This window comes from Mustela putorius, unplaced genomic scaffold (genome assembly GCF_011764305.1).
Source record: "Mustela putorius furo isolate JIRA1106 unplaced genomic scaffold, ASM1176430v1.1 tig00000592_pilon_pilon_pilon, whole genome shotgun sequence".
Taxonomy (NCBI): Eukaryota; Metazoa; Chordata; class Mammalia; order Carnivora; family Mustelidae; genus Mustela; species Mustela putorius.
In genome coordinates, this window is record NW_025421426.1 from 10,960,427 (window position 1) to 10,975,598 (window position 15,172).

The following is a 15,172-nucleotide window of genomic DNA, read 5'->3' on the forward strand; positions in this document are numbered from 1 at the left end:
CAGGAGGAAAGAGGCCAACGGGTTCCCTTGGAATTACCATCTATGTCAAATGATGTTTTAGAAATCCGCTGTGAATATACAGTAGTGCTGGGAGCTGAAGTCCGTGCTCTTCATGGCAGTTTCCTTTATACCTGTTGCTCTGCTGCTGAATCCAACAGTTTTACTTCTTGCAAACAGACATCTTTTGAAAAGAATAGTAAACAGAGCTGCGAAATCAGGAGCAGGGCATTTGGACTTGACTCTGGAAGACTGGGGAAAGTGGGAGGGAACAGACCTGGACCTTCTCCAGGGAGGCTGTGAAGTGCAATGGGAAGACGCCGGGGTGAAACTCTTAACTTAGGTGCATTGCCAGGTCTCTCTGAGCCTCTGTTTCCCCATCTGCAAAATGGGAATGATGCCTTTTATACTGTATTAAGTAAGATGACATTGCCAAGTGTCTGGCACACAGTAGGTGCTCAATAAATGTCTGTGCTTATCTTCCAACCGTCCCCCGGGAGTGGGGAAATGTCCCTCCTCCCTACAGGCAAGCCCCTCTTGGCCTCCAAATCTCTGGGTTTGTTTGCTTGTGTAGTAATTAGGCACAGCAGCTGGGAGTATCCAAACCTGCAGTGTTATCTTTTCCCTGAGCTGCTTCAGCTGATAGAGGGTTTGGTGGTAGATGACAGCTTGTTTATCCAGGGAGGCTGCAAAATATTCTGTTGCGCGAACACACAGCAAAGCTCATTTGTCTTGTCTTTTGTCTCCACAGCTACATAGTTCAGGAGGGACACTCTCCTCCTGCTTTACCAACTGCTCCCTCTTCTGAGCATGCTCACAGACCTTCCAGCCACCCTGGGCCCTCCCTTTCACCATGTGGCCTCCATGAAGGTATCTGCCATGATGGCTCCATGAGCATTCCCAACTTGGACTTGAGCTTTACACTGGACACCATCACCTGGATGTCCACAGGCCTGACCGTGCCCTTCCCACCGCCTCCCTTCCCATACTTGCTCCTCTTTCTTTGGATCTCAGCCTTCTCCACATCTCAGCACTGCCACCTACACCCCGAGCCTGAAGCCTGGGAGTTCAGGTTGGGTATCTTGTTCTTTCTTGCCGCCACATCCGTACGCCCATCGGGTCTTGCCCAGATTCTCTCTCAAATCTCTCTCCTGACTGTCCTTGCACTCAGCCCCAGCTACCCCTCTGTGGAGGGCTCCCCTCCTTCTGCATGGCTACAGGCAGGGGTCTGGTTCTGGAGCACACATGGGACTGGATCAGCCCCCACTCCCAGGCCTGCAGTCCAGAGCGCAGGTGGAAGGAGGGATCTGTGATCATCCCCAGAGGCTGTGGGTAGGGGGCCAGAAAATGAGCTCAGGATTTCCAGAAAAGCAAATAAACCAAACCCAGCATTCTGGCCTTCAATTCTGGTGCCAGCACATATTAGCCGTTTGATTTCAGACAGTGTTTAAAATCTCTTTGGAGCCCAGCTTCTTTATTTCTGAAAAGGGGCCAATCATTCCTACCTCAAAAAGTTGCTATGAAGTTCAGATGGAACTGTGGATGTGGTAGATGGAACAGGTCTGTCAGGTATCAGGCTCTTCTCCTTGTCCTTCACTTTGAACAGTACTTTGTAGTTCTCAGAACCCTTTCTTAGATCATTGGTTCATTCATTCATTCAGTCGATCATCCCATGCATTGATTATGTACCTGCTATGATCTGGGACTGTGCTAGGTGCTGGGGTGTAATGGAGACAAGGCAGGCTTAGGCCCACCTTCCCTGGAGTTTACATTTTTGGTGGGGGAGGTAGGTTTGTTACCCAAACCGATAACAAACAAGTAATATAATATCAGGCAGTGTAAAGGGCATGATGAAAAATCAAGCAAGGTAAGAAAGAAGTGACGGGGACTGGAAAGTCTAGGAGCTGAGACCTGTTGGAAAGAGTCAGTAAACAGCCAAAGAATAATTAAAATAATTTACTGACAGTGGGAAGTGCTGTGAGGAAGTGAGCATGGTTATGTGATGCCACAGGCAGGTTGACAGAATTAAATACCAGAAGTGGATAGGAAGTTACTTGTAAGATGGTAAGTGCCATTCAATGACCCATTCTTTCCCCCAGCAGCTCTCTTTCCTGTACCTTTAATTTCCTCCTCCTGTGGGTCCTTCCCACCAGCATATACACACATAAGTCCCCTTGTGCTTAGAACACGCCTCTCTGCCTTAAATTCCGCGCCTTCCCCCAGCTATGATCCTACCTCATCCCCTCCAGAGAAAACCTTTCTAAAGAGTTGTCTACACTTCCAATCTCCACGTCCACTTACTCAATCCTTCTACTATATCGGTTTGGCTTCTGTCCCTAGAAGGGCTCCAGAAATCACTTTCTCCGAAGAGTCACTAATTGCCTCTGTGGTCACTGTATCCTTTGAGTTCTCACATCCTGCCTCTTGTCCATATTCAATTTCATTCTCTCTCTAGCTTCCAAGACATACATCGCCTCTTCAAGTTTGTTTTCCCTACATCCTCTTCTGCCTTCTCAGGGTTCTTTGCTGACTTCTCTCCCTCTGCTGGTTCCTTAAATGTTGGGGTATCCCTACACTCTACCCGGGTCCCCTTCTCTTCTCTCCCTATACGTTATCTCTGGGTAAGGGCTCACATCTCCCAAATTCCTGTCTTCAGCCCAGGTTGCTCACCTGAACTCCTGGCCTATGTCCTTCATTCATTCTTAGATGCTTCCACTTAGAAGTCCCATGAGCATCTTGAACTCAACAATTCTAGATTGGAATTCACTATCATTTTCCTGCACTAACCCTGCTCTTCCAGTCTTCCCATGTCAATGGGTTTCACTACTATCCCTCCTTCACACAGGCCAGAGCCTTGGAATTCACCTGTTTCCCTTGAGCCCTCCCTCACCCCCATATCTGCTTGCCATCAAGTCTTGTGGATTTTGCCCACTGAATACTCTTCAAGTGTCCTTCTGCCACCACTTCCTCTGCCCCCTCCCTAGCCCAGGCCTCCAGCATCTCTTGTCCGGACCACTGCAGGGTCTCCTCCCTGTCTCCACCTTTGTCCCCTCTGATCCCTCCTTCACACAGCAAGCACCCAGAGCTAGGACTCTAACATGCAGCCCTGTGGTGCTCGCTCTCCTCTCTAAAACCCTGCAGGCTCCTCGTTGCTTGTAGGATAAAAACCAGACCCTCTTCCATTGTACCCAGGCCCTGTGGGCTTAGTCGCTATCTCTCTTTCTGCCTTCATCCCTGGTCTGTCTTCTCTATACTGTGTCCAGTCACACTAAGCTCAGTCCGGGTCCTTAGACCTGCCAAGCTCACTGTATTGCCTAGGACCTTTCCAGTGCTCTTCCTTCCCAGTCTCTCCCCATCTGGCTGAACTGAGGGGCCATGGTAGACAAGCCACTCCAACTCCTCCTCTTGCAGGGGAGTGTCCTGAAGCCCAGAGAGGAAGACGGATTCACACAAGGCCACCCAGCAAGTCTGGTTACTTCATCCCAAGCAGAACATCTCCCCTCTTAGCCATGATCAGAAAGAGACTTGGCATCAGCATGGACCCTTCCATAAAGATTCTGGCTCTTTCTGCTGCTGAAATCGGAAAGATGAATGAGTGGTAAGTTTTTCTGGGAAAGGGTTGGGAATAATGCAGGATCTCTTTGCCTTTGCCTTGGACTTCTGAGGCTGAGGTCCTGGTGTCACATTGGCTTTTTCTGCTACCATTCTAGACCCATTATAGTGCTGCCTCAGCTTTTCCCCACGTTGCCTCTGATACAGATTGTCACCTGCAGACACCCCTGTCTGCTTTCTCTCACTGGAGGTAGCTTGAATTTCTCGGTGGCTGTTGGCACAGCCTGACTGGGAGTAGGTCTGGCTAATATTTGAGACTGAGAGTGAGTACACAGATAAGATGTCAAATCCTTGAATGCTGGCTGAGCTGAGATGGGTTTGATGCCAGGCCAGGGTCAGTCAGTGAGCCCTTGGCCACAGACTGGGCTATTAATCAGGTCATAGACTCAGCCCTGACCCTGGCAACAGACTGAACCCTGATCTTGGCTGCAGACTGGATCCTGATCCTGGACCCAGACACAGCTCTGACCCTGATTGCAGACTTAGCTTTGATTCTGGTAATGGACTGAGCACTGATCCTCATCTAAGACCGAGCCCTGACTCTAGTCCTACACAGAGCCTTGATTCTGGTCCCAGACTGAGCCTGAAACTATTTCTAGACTGAGCCCTGATCCTGGTCTCAGGCTGTGCCATGACCATGGACTAAGCCCTACCTGCCTCAGACTAGACCTGCAGCTGGGGGTTCATGGTGAGAGTGAAGCCAACTCAGGGCAAACATGACCCTTTAGAGGAAGGGCAGGAATGTTTTTTTTCCTGGGAAAAACAGAACAGGCTCAGGCTCTGATGTTGTTACACTCATGGATTTGAAGGGTCACAAGCCACAAAGGAGCCAGACACAAAGTACTGCTGCAAAATCACATCTGGCAGAGCTTCCCACCCAGTTTAGTTCCCAAATAATGGAGAGGCTATTCCTGCAGATATCCATCAGGCTGAAACTGAGAGCATTTCAATGAGAAGGTGCTTTAATGACTCTTCAAGGATTTGGGGCCTAATGAAGCACACATCAGAGGACGATTTAATCTTTCCCTCATAAAACCCTCACAATAAGATCAACTTCAGAATCCAAATTCATCCTGACATAAAAATGTGAGATCAAGACAGTCCCGGATCACTGATAATTGTCTGGGGCTAATTGCTGTGGTCTTGGAGGAGTGCTGGAGCCTTGGGAGAAGCCAAGGGAGTATGGGTGTGGTAGAGGGCATCCGGGGGCATGCTGGGCTGTCTCCTTCGAGGCTCCTGGAAGGAGGACAGTGATACTGGAAGATAAGAGAGAATAGGTAAGTGTGGCGCAGTGGAAGGTCCTCCTTCCTGTGGTTTTATAAAGTGGACCCTTTCTCCCCAAATCCCTCTCCAAGTGAGATAGTGGTCAGCAGATGTCCCACAACCACCTGACCATCCGGGAGCCATGAAAGAGTCAGGAAACCCCTGCTTCCAGGCCATAAATGTAACAGATAGAGCTTATGAGAGCTGCTAGGGAGAAAACCAAAAGGAGGCTGGATGGAATAATCAAGGTATGTGCGGAATGGGTCGTCATCCTCAGAACTGGCTCTCCAGCTGGCTGAGGGTAGAAGGAGGGCACTCTGAGCACAGGCTCCTCTTCTCCCTTCCCATACCTTGCTCCTAGCTGCGGTCTCCCACATCATGAGGCGCAACCCACCATGGAAGCAGCGTCACTTTCTTCTCTCGAATGCGGAGTTTTGCCCATGTCTTCAGTTGCAGCGATTTTCTTTCAGAAATGGACTTTGACTTGAATAAATAGAGCCTGCCCATTGATTCCAAAACATTTTGTAATATAGAAATATATCCTGTAATAGTTAGGTGGTAAAAGAAAAAAACTAGAAGTTCTGACAAGCAAACTCAACCAAGGCCTGGTCAGTGCATAATATAATCATTTATACTAAATTTATGTCCCTTAGGTACCGTGGAGCCAGAAAAATATGAGATAAAGTGATGGCACCGTCCTCTCATTTTCTCTTTCTACTAGAAGAAGACCGCATTCTAGGAGTGCCTGGGTGGCTTAGTCAGTTAAGTGTCTGCCTTTGGCTCAGGTCATGATCCCAGGGTCCTGGGATCAAGCCCAGTGTTGGGCTCCCTACTCTGTGGGGAGTCTGCTCTCCCTCTCTGTCTGCCCCTCCCCCAGATCCTGCTTGCTCGCTCTCAAATAAAATCTTAAAAAATTAAAAATAGCATTCTCAAGTAAGACACAGGTGCATTAATGGAAAAAATTAACAGATTTTACTATACAATTTTTTTAAAACTTGAAGCCTTCTATATGGTGAAACACAGAGTCCGATTTAAAACAAAGAATAGGAGGGAATACTTGTAGCATATTCAACCAAGCTCTGCTGTACCAAACATGTGAAGAATTTCTGCAGATCCGTAATGAAAACACAGAGATACCACAGAAAATCAGGCCAAGGGTATGGCCGAGTAACTTCTAAGAACAACTCTAGTGGCGGCCGTGGAGGTGGGGTTGGTCAGTCTCCCCTTCAGGAGAACTTCCGATGGGGGAGAAAAGGCTGATTGACAGCCGTAAGCTAGAGCATCTTTGGATCCACCATGGCAGTCATGCTGGGTCATGCTTTCCCGAGGCTGTTTCCAGCCAGTGACAGAACACAGTGGGGTCCTTGACCCAGGCCACCTTGGAAACTCGCCACTGGTCTGCTTGAGGCTTTCTCGGAGCAGCGTTGTGATCTGAGAGTCATCCCTCACGATCCTCCTTCCCCCTCTCTTTTCACAAGTGGGACACCTGTCTGTGGCTCCGAAGGCTCTCCCGTCTCCCCCGGCTCCCCGGCTCCCGCCTCCCTCTGTCCTACATGGCGTTTCCCCCAGCAAGGCTCTTCCTCGTTCCTCCTGTCCTGCCACCTGCTTCTCAGAGGACCCGACGTGCACAACGACAGACCCACATGTAAAGAATTATTGAATCATTATATTGTTGCCTGAACCTAATAGAACACTGTATGCTAATTATACTAGAATTAAAACAAAAATCAATTCAGCCTTATAATTAAAGGAGCACAAATTGTGATGTGATGCTATTTGGCCCATATCAAACTGAGGAAGGTTTTTATTTTATTTTTTTATTTATTTATTTTTTTTTATTAAATGTTTCTTTTTTTTTTTTTTTAAAGATTTTATTTATTTATTTGACAGACAGAGATCACAAGTAGGCAGAGAGGCAGGCAGAGAGAGAGAGAGAGAGGAGGAAGCAGACTCCCCGCTGAGCAGAGAGCCCGATGCGGGACTCGATCCCAGGACCCTGAGACCATGACCTGAGCCGAAGGCAGAGGCTTAACCCTCTGAGCCACCCAGGCGCCCAAGGTTTTTATTTTTATTATTTTTAAAAGATTTATTTGTTTTGGAGAGAGAGCGAGAGCACCAGCGTGAGTGGGGGCCGGGGGGCAGAGCGAGAGGGAGAGAAAATCCTCAGGCAGACTCCCTTCTGAGCACAGAGCCCCATGTGGGGCTCAGCCCCAGAACCCCAAGATGATGACCTGAGCCAAAATCAAGAGCTGGGTGCCCCTATTTTTTATGCTTTTTAAAGTAATTTTTACACCCAGCATGGGGCTCAGACTCCTGACCCTGCTCTCAGGAGTTACGTGTTCTATCAACTGAGCCAGCCAGGCGCCTTTGACAAATATTCTTAAGAGCTCATGAATTCCTTATTTAGTGAGGGGAGAACCAAATGAACCTTCCTCTCATACTGTGCTTGTGCCGGAGTATGAAGTAGATTCACTGTTCAGCATTTCACTTCTAGGGATCGCCGCTGTAGGACACAGGCATATCTATATACAAAAAATGTAGATGCGCGTGGTGGCATCATTGACATTAGTCAGAAACTGGAAAATAACCGAAATGCCCATTAATTAGGAACACTTACATCGGTTATGCGGCACCCACACATTATAACTTCCATCTTTTTGAAAGAAAGCGGACAAGTATATGACAGGAAAGAAAAGATGCGTGTGATGCCAAGTTCAGTAGAGAAAAAGCAGAACCGAAGATTATATTGTGTAATGCCCTTTGACTAGGCAAACCCTCCATTAAATGAGTTTGTATACATACAGATGGGGGGATCGGTGCAAACATCTGGAAAAGTAGACACCAAATTGCTAAGGTCGTTTGTCTTTGGGGAGGAGGCTGGGATTGGGTTTAGCTATTAAAGGGGCCTTGCTTTTTGCTCCATTTCCTTCTTTATCATCTACATGTTTCAGAGTGAGCATGGATTATTATTTTTTAATTGAAGTAAGCAATGCGTAAGAAGAAAAAGAAGACCCCAGAGTGTAACTGCCAAAATGAGGATTGACCCTTTTCGGAGGCTGTGTCCACGCTCTGATCGTCTGTTCCCAGTGTTTGGACTCTCCTGGGAATGGCCTTTAGTGGCTGTTAACAGGGTCAAAATTTGTTCTCCTTCCTGTCTCTATCCTTTAAGGTTACTTTACAGACCTGTTAGCAGGAAGTGGCCTGGCTCCTCTGGGTCCTTGCCTAATGAACCACACCTGACTCTAAATGTCTTCTTACTCTTTCCAAAAACCCATGCCGCCCTCACCCCTCAATCCCCTGACCTGAAGGCCAAATGTGCTATTGCTAAAGAGACTGTAAGGACACACCCAGGCTCTCTGGCCTTAGTTCCCCTTCACCTGTAGGAAAACCTTGGACTAAGGTTTTCCTTGCTAACTCTGTAAGCTGAGACTCGAGATCAGTTTAGAGAAAATAAAATTATTGACATTTGTTGCCTTTCTGAGCTTAACACCCACTACCACCTCTAGTGTTTAGCACCATCTGTCTTGTATGGTCCTCCAACCTGTTCCTTACTCTCCCCCCATTGGACTAAATGGCCTCAGGGTCAGGCTAATGTTTTAGGGTTCAAGGGGGCTGGCACAGAGTTGCCATCCTTGGCACAGTCTGGACAGCGGAGCTGTCAGAGAAGCCCAGCCACCGTCCTCGGTCTGACCTTCCTCCAGCTCTTCCAGCCTCGCCTCACAGCCCCCATCACCCAGTGTTAGCCTCTTGTCTGGGTGAATGTGTCGCTGTGTCTGTGCCCTCCATCTCTTCCAGTTGCCCAAGTTGCCCACACTTCTAAGGTCCCATACTCATTCTCTTATGATCTCCTCTGATCAACTCATTTGGATCCCCACTGCATTTTTTCTCTAGGTTGTATGGTCTTCAGAAGCCACAATAACCACTTTTCCTGGCTTCCAGTGTGATCCAGTCCTTCACATACACTGGGGAAAAAGACCCTGAACCAATAGTTATAGACTCACAAACCGTGAGACCAACCCAAAATATTAGGGCCTCTAACGTGATACATCCTTGAATATTTCCCTTACTCTGGACCCTCTGACAAAGACAGTTTTGTCCTTGGCTCCTGCTGTTGCAATCTGTGAAGATACTTTTGTGAATGTGATAAGCATGTGAGAAAGTTGCTGTTTTCACGTCATGCATCAACTAATGCAGACCCAGTGAGCTAGGTGATTTTGCAGTCGTTTTCCTTGAAATAATTGCTGTGTTTTGTATTTGGTGAGCCAATCCTTCTGAAGCCTGACTCTCTTGTGCTCTCTGCAAGAAAAAAAATTTTTTTTTCCTTTTCTAAATACTTCCGTTTCTGAGTCTTCCTTTGACAGATGGGATAACTTAATACATTAATTCGTGTTGTGTTCTTGCATTCCCTATTCTAAGGTGAAGAGGCTTTTGTCTTTCCTGCTGAGGAAGGCTTGTGTTGTAGGATGAAAGAAGTTGCCCAAAGAAGGGCCTCTTCCCTGATTTTGTTATTGTGAAAAACCTAGGCTTACTGAGTACAGGGGGTTATGCCAAGTGGGGAGGGAGAGAAGCCTTTGGTGAGGATAAAATAGAACCAAGTGGACAGAACTAGACAGTGGGTGGGTAGGGAGAGAGACAGATAGGAAGAGAGAGGGAAAATCCCCAAAGAGCAGGAAAGACATGGTGTTTGGGATTCTGTAAGGAGAAGGGAACAGGTAACAGGTTACCTCCTGTTACCTGGAGGTAACAGGATCAAGAGGGGATGACTATGAAGGCGTTTTAAGGAGGCTGAGTCCCTGGCATTGGGGGTCCCAGTCTGGGCAGTTTCTTGAGCCCAGCATGGCATGGATGCAGCATTGCTATCAGTCAACAAGGAACTTCCAAGTTTCCTTGGGGTTCAAGGACTTGGACAATATCCCTAACAAAGGCAGCCAGTGTGGACCTATGACAACTGGACATCTCCAGAGTTGGCTCTATGTAAGATCTTTGACAAGAAGGGAACCCCAAGTATGAATTTCCTGCTAACTCTGTAAGCTGAGACTCGAGATCAGTTTAGAGAAAATAAAATTATTGACATTTGTTGCCTTTCTGAGCTTAACACCCACTACCACCTCTAGTGTTTAGCACCATCTGTCTTGTATGGTCCTCCAACCTGTTCCTTACTCTCCCCCCAGTTTTTGCCCTCCTCACACTCTGCCATCTTCAGGACACTGCTTTGTTTGTCTATCCTACTCCTGATAGCAGGACACACCTTCACATTCTAATTGTCTACCCTGGGGCCTTGTACCCAGTAGGTGCTCAAGAAATATGGATTGAAATGAATTAAGTTGCACTGAGTTGTATGTGACAATCCCCCACCCCCACCCCCGGCCCCGTCTTCCAGCCCTACTGCCTGCTTTGTGTCTGGTTCACATTTAACACATGTTTGCAGGACGGAGGAAGATGACTGGGGTGTTCCAAGGTGACCACTTTGGAGGACATAAGATGTACCTGAATGTGTAAGTTCGAGTGTGTTTGTTCAAAAGCATGTTAGTGACCTGGTTTAGTCACAGGAGACTGGCGAGCAAGGGGCCTGTGCATCTGTGAAACGAGCCATTTTATGCCAGCCCTTGCCTAGGAGCCCGTGCTGCTTGATCAATTAACCCCACGCCCTTGTCTTCCATCTGTGCTTGGATAGGGATGCGCAGCTCTGCTGTGAGCGCAGAAGGTAATATCCATCCTTCGAATGGGCTGCGTGTGCATGGTAATTGATGGGTTTCTGGGATCCAGAGAGAGGGAGAGAAAGAGTGGGAGAGGGATCTGAAATCAATTGCTTGCTGTCTGCACTGAGTGGTCAGCCCCACTCACTGCTTGGGAGGAGAGGGGCCATCAGCTGGGGCCTCTCACAAGGGACACCAGCCAGCCAGATGGATTGGGCCTGCCAAGGGCCATCGGGAGGGCTTGTCCTCTATCCTCAGCCTCTGCTCCCCACTCCTGGCAAAGAAATGAGTCCTGATTTGTGCCTAGAGCCACCCAGACACCTGTCGAATGGTAAAAACAAGCTGTTTTAAAAGATGCTGTCTGGCTAGCATGAGTGTGCCAGCCTCCATGTGAGTTATTTTTTAAACTTGTTTTTAAACAAATGAGGGTTTTGGCTACCTGAGTCCATCGTCCGAGGGCACATCACTGGGCATCCTTAAGGGTAGTCTCTGTAATACCCCGCCTGGGCTCATACCCTGGCTCCTCCTCCACTTGTCAGCTGTGAGCTCTTGAGCTTACTCAGTCTCCCCAGGGCTCAGTTTCTCCATCTGTAAACTGGGAATAATATTAATTCTTAACATATAGACCCTTGTAGATGGTTAACTGAGACTTTCCATGGGATGATGATTGCTCAGTGCTGATTCCTCTGTTAGATCCAGTGGGGCTGTTGGCGTGTTGAGTAGATGATTCTGGAAATGTTTGGTCTCTGATTATTTAGTGTCTGTCTCCTTCCCTCGACTAACAGCTCCATGAGGGTTATTGCTGTGGCCATCTTGTTTACTGCTGGAGCCACAGACCTTGGCATTGGGTATGATTCAGAGAGGGCACTCAATAAATATGTTTCAGGGAGATGAGAAGAAAGATGTTGTGGTCATGAATCGGGGGCCCAGGGAGGCCTGGGACAGCCCTGAGGGTTTGGAGTGGTATGAACTAGGTAGAGGTGTCTGGCTGTTGCTCTGCTGGAGTGAAACCCTAGAACAGGGTTCAAGGAGCCAGTCACAGACGTGGTGTGTAGACAGGTGATCTGGAAGCTTTCTCACTTGGATGTGTGGGCAACAAGGCCCTGACCAGCTCAGCGTAAGCATCTGTTTTTGGCTGGGGCAGAGCATCTACAGGAACGGACACCATTGAGGGCAGGTCCGTGTCAGACAGGGAACAGGCTAGCTGCAGGATGCATCAACTCCCAAGACGACCAGTGAGGGCTTCTGGATAGTCACACCAGCTTTGGAGTCATACAAATATGGGTACAGATCCCCTTCTCACCATTGTGCCTTGGGCCAATTAACTCCTCAACCTCAGTCTCCTCATCTGGAAGAGAGGAACTGTACAGCCAGCCCCACAAAGAGGGGCAACTGAAGTGGAGAAATGCACTTAAAATGTCGAGCACAGTGCATAGTAGATGCTTAATAAACCCTGGTTGCCCCCCGGCCCCGCCTCTTGCAGATCATTGAAAAGGCAGTAACTCCGTTTTTTTGGTTCCATTCGAAAGAAACAGTACTTTGCAGACGTCTTTATTTGGTGAGTGATGGACCCACAAATTCGCTGTGGGAATTCAGTGATTATTTTGAATATGTGGAGTTTTTAGGTTCCTGCAGCTTCTTTGACTAGAAAGTAAAGCCGACACCAGCTTCTGACAGTCCCTGTAATTACCTTGCAGTGAATCAAGCTGAGGTTTGTCTCTGTGCCTGAGGTTGGTGTGGGCTTCACTGCCCGTCACCCTCCACACCCACATTGGAAGGTGGCAACTAATTATGATTTATGGAGCTGTCTGCGTGGAGCTGGCCTGCGTGCTCGGGGTAGGGCGGTATAGGTGGCCCCCTTCCCTGTCAGACAGCAGTCAGGAGATTCCGAGATGGCATGGCCCCCATTATTGAAGGGCCCAGCAACTTTGTTATTAAAAATAAATAAAGTCTAGGGATCTGCACTAATGCTGGGCGGCTGACAACCTATAATTCTCACGGCAGTGGCAAGATGTATTTTTCTTTCAGAGTTTTGTTAAGAAGTGATTTTCAAGGGGGTGCTCTGTACACTGAAGCTGTGAATCAGAGATATCTTTTTTACTCTGTGGGGGCAGAGGAGGGAGTCCAGACAGGTTCTATAACGAATGGGGCTGTGTGTGCGCTGAGGTTGTTAACCCTTATCAGACTAACAGGGGATTCTCCATACCAGCTCCCTGACCTCAAGAGACAGTGTCCATCCATCCGTCCATTGAACCATCTGTCTGTCCGTTCACTAATCTATTTACCCATCCATTCATCTACTGAGATTCCACCAAAGTATTTATCCAACACCTGTTTCAAGGTTCTGGAGAGGATGGGACCAAGAACCGCGACAGCAGCGGCTAATGGATTCGGGGTGGCTAACATGGTGTGCTAACTAGAGGCCAGGCTCTATGCACTTCATTTGATCATCTCAACAACTTGCTGAGTTAGGGACGACTCTTATCATCGTTTTACAGGTGAGGAAAAAAGACACTCATAAAGGTTATGCGACTTACCCTTTGTTTCAGTCTAATACACGGTAGATTAAGGAGTAAAATCCAGTGAAGTTGATTCCAGGGTCCTTGCTCTGACCCACAAAATCCCACTGCCTCCCAGTGTCTCCCTATGGTCTGGGCTCTACCTCCCGAGCCAGCATCTCTAGAACAGGTTCATAGACGTTGTTTCGGTTTGTCACTAGAGACTCCGTCTCTGCTTTGGGCTCCTTTTGATCAATTCAGTGGGCTTCAGAGATTGGGGTTTCATGAACATTCTCTCATTATGTAATAAAAACATTACTGTAGTAATAATGATAATAACCATAACAGCGAGCATGTATTAGGCTATTGCCTTTTTATAGGTAAGCTCTTGTCTAAGAGCTTTACAAGTTGTAACTACTTTCATCCTCATGTCAACCCTATGATGTATCTTCATCAAATCCCCAGGATTAGTCTTATTTTATAGTGAGGAAACTGAGGCATAGGGAAGTTAAGCAATTGGCCATCTTTCTGGAAATCTTCCTGTAACACTCGGGAATGCACTAGGCTGCCAATAATGGAAACTCTGTCACTTGCTTGAAGGATTATTATTATGTTTTTTAAAATCTCACATAACAAGATGTCCAAAGGTCACACTAGTCCAGGGCTAGTGTGGCAGACCTATGGTACCATCAAGGACTCAGGTCTGAATTTCCATTCCTCTGTTCTTTTTTTTTTTTTTTTAAGATTTTATTTATTTAGTTGACACAGAGAGAGAGAGAGATCACAGGCAGGCAGAGAGGCAGGCAGAGAGAAGGGAAAGAGGCTTCCTGCTAAGCAGAGAGCTGGATGCGGAGCTTGATCCCAGGACCCTGAGATCATGACCTGAGCCGAAGGCAGCGACTTAACCCACCAAGCCACCCACGCGCCCCCCCCTCCCCCGCCATTCCTCTGTTCTTAACATGTTGGTACTTTTGTTGTTGAGCTTGTTAACCTGTGGTTACAAGATGGCTGTTCTATTTCTATTCTCACCTCTGGGTTCTCAGGCATAAAGAAAGGGGAGATATGAAAATAAAAGCTTTCCCAGAAATTGTCAGTAAGTTTCCATTTATATTTCACTGGCCAGAACTGTGTCACAGGTACACCTCAAGCTACAAGAGAGGCTGGGAAATTGAGTCACCCTCATTCACTCCTTTCTAGCATTTATAGCAGAGGAAGGTAGGAAAGAAAGGGTTGGTGTTCGGTATAGTTGACCTAACCTCCATTGTCCACCTCGTTCCCTCACCGATTTTTGTTGTAGTCATTAGGTCTCCTTACTCTCTCTTGATCTGCAACTTTTCCCTTACATTTTTTTATTTTTCTTGACATTGATGTTTTAAAGAGCCCTGGGTAGTTGCCTTTCAAAGCATTTCACATCATTTATTGCTCAAACCTTTAAAAGGCAATTGAGATATAATCTACATACCATAGAATTCACTGTTTAAAAAACATATGATTCAGGAAAACAATGTGGAAGTTCCTCAAAAAATTAAACATTAAATTACCATGTGACCCAGAATTCCCACTTCGGAGTATATGTCCCAGACTACTGAAAGGAAAGACTTGAACAGATATTTGTACAAAAATGTTCATAGCAATATTCCCAATAACCAAGATGTGGAAACAACCAAAATGTCCATTGATAGATGATCGGATAAACAAAATGCAGAATAGCCACACAATGGAATATTGTTCAGCCTTACAAAGGGAGGAAATTCTGACACTTGCTACAACATGGATAAACCTTGAAGACATGATGTTAAGTTGGATAATCAGACATAAAAAGACAAGGGGCACCTGGGTGGCTCAGTGGGTTAAAGCCTCTGCCTTCGCCTAAGGTCATGATCCCAGGGTCCTGGGATGGAGCCCCACATCGGGCTCTCTGCTTGGCAGGGAGCCTGCTTCCTCCTCTCTCTCTGCCTGCCTCTCTGCCTAGTTGTGATTTCTCTCTGTCAAATAAATAAAATATTAAAAATAAGACAAATACTGTATGATTGCACTCATACAGAGTACCTAGAGTAGTCAAATTCATAGAGACACAAAGTAAAATGGTGGTTGCTAGGGGCAACT

General features: G+C 47.2%; 1 long non-coding RNA gene across 1 annotated transcript; it reads left to right on the top strand.

Annotated features, from left to right (window-relative positions):
- Nucleotides 1-752: 752 nt before the first annotated feature.
- On the top strand, nt 753-5,647 carry LOC101681678. The gene is made up of 3 exons (XR_199033.3): nt 753-867; nt 3,409-3,595; nt 5,526-5,647. It is a non-coding gene; the product is annotated as an uncharacterized LOC101681678 (long non-coding RNA).
- The last annotated feature ends 9,525 nt before the right edge of the window (nt 5,648-15,172 follow it).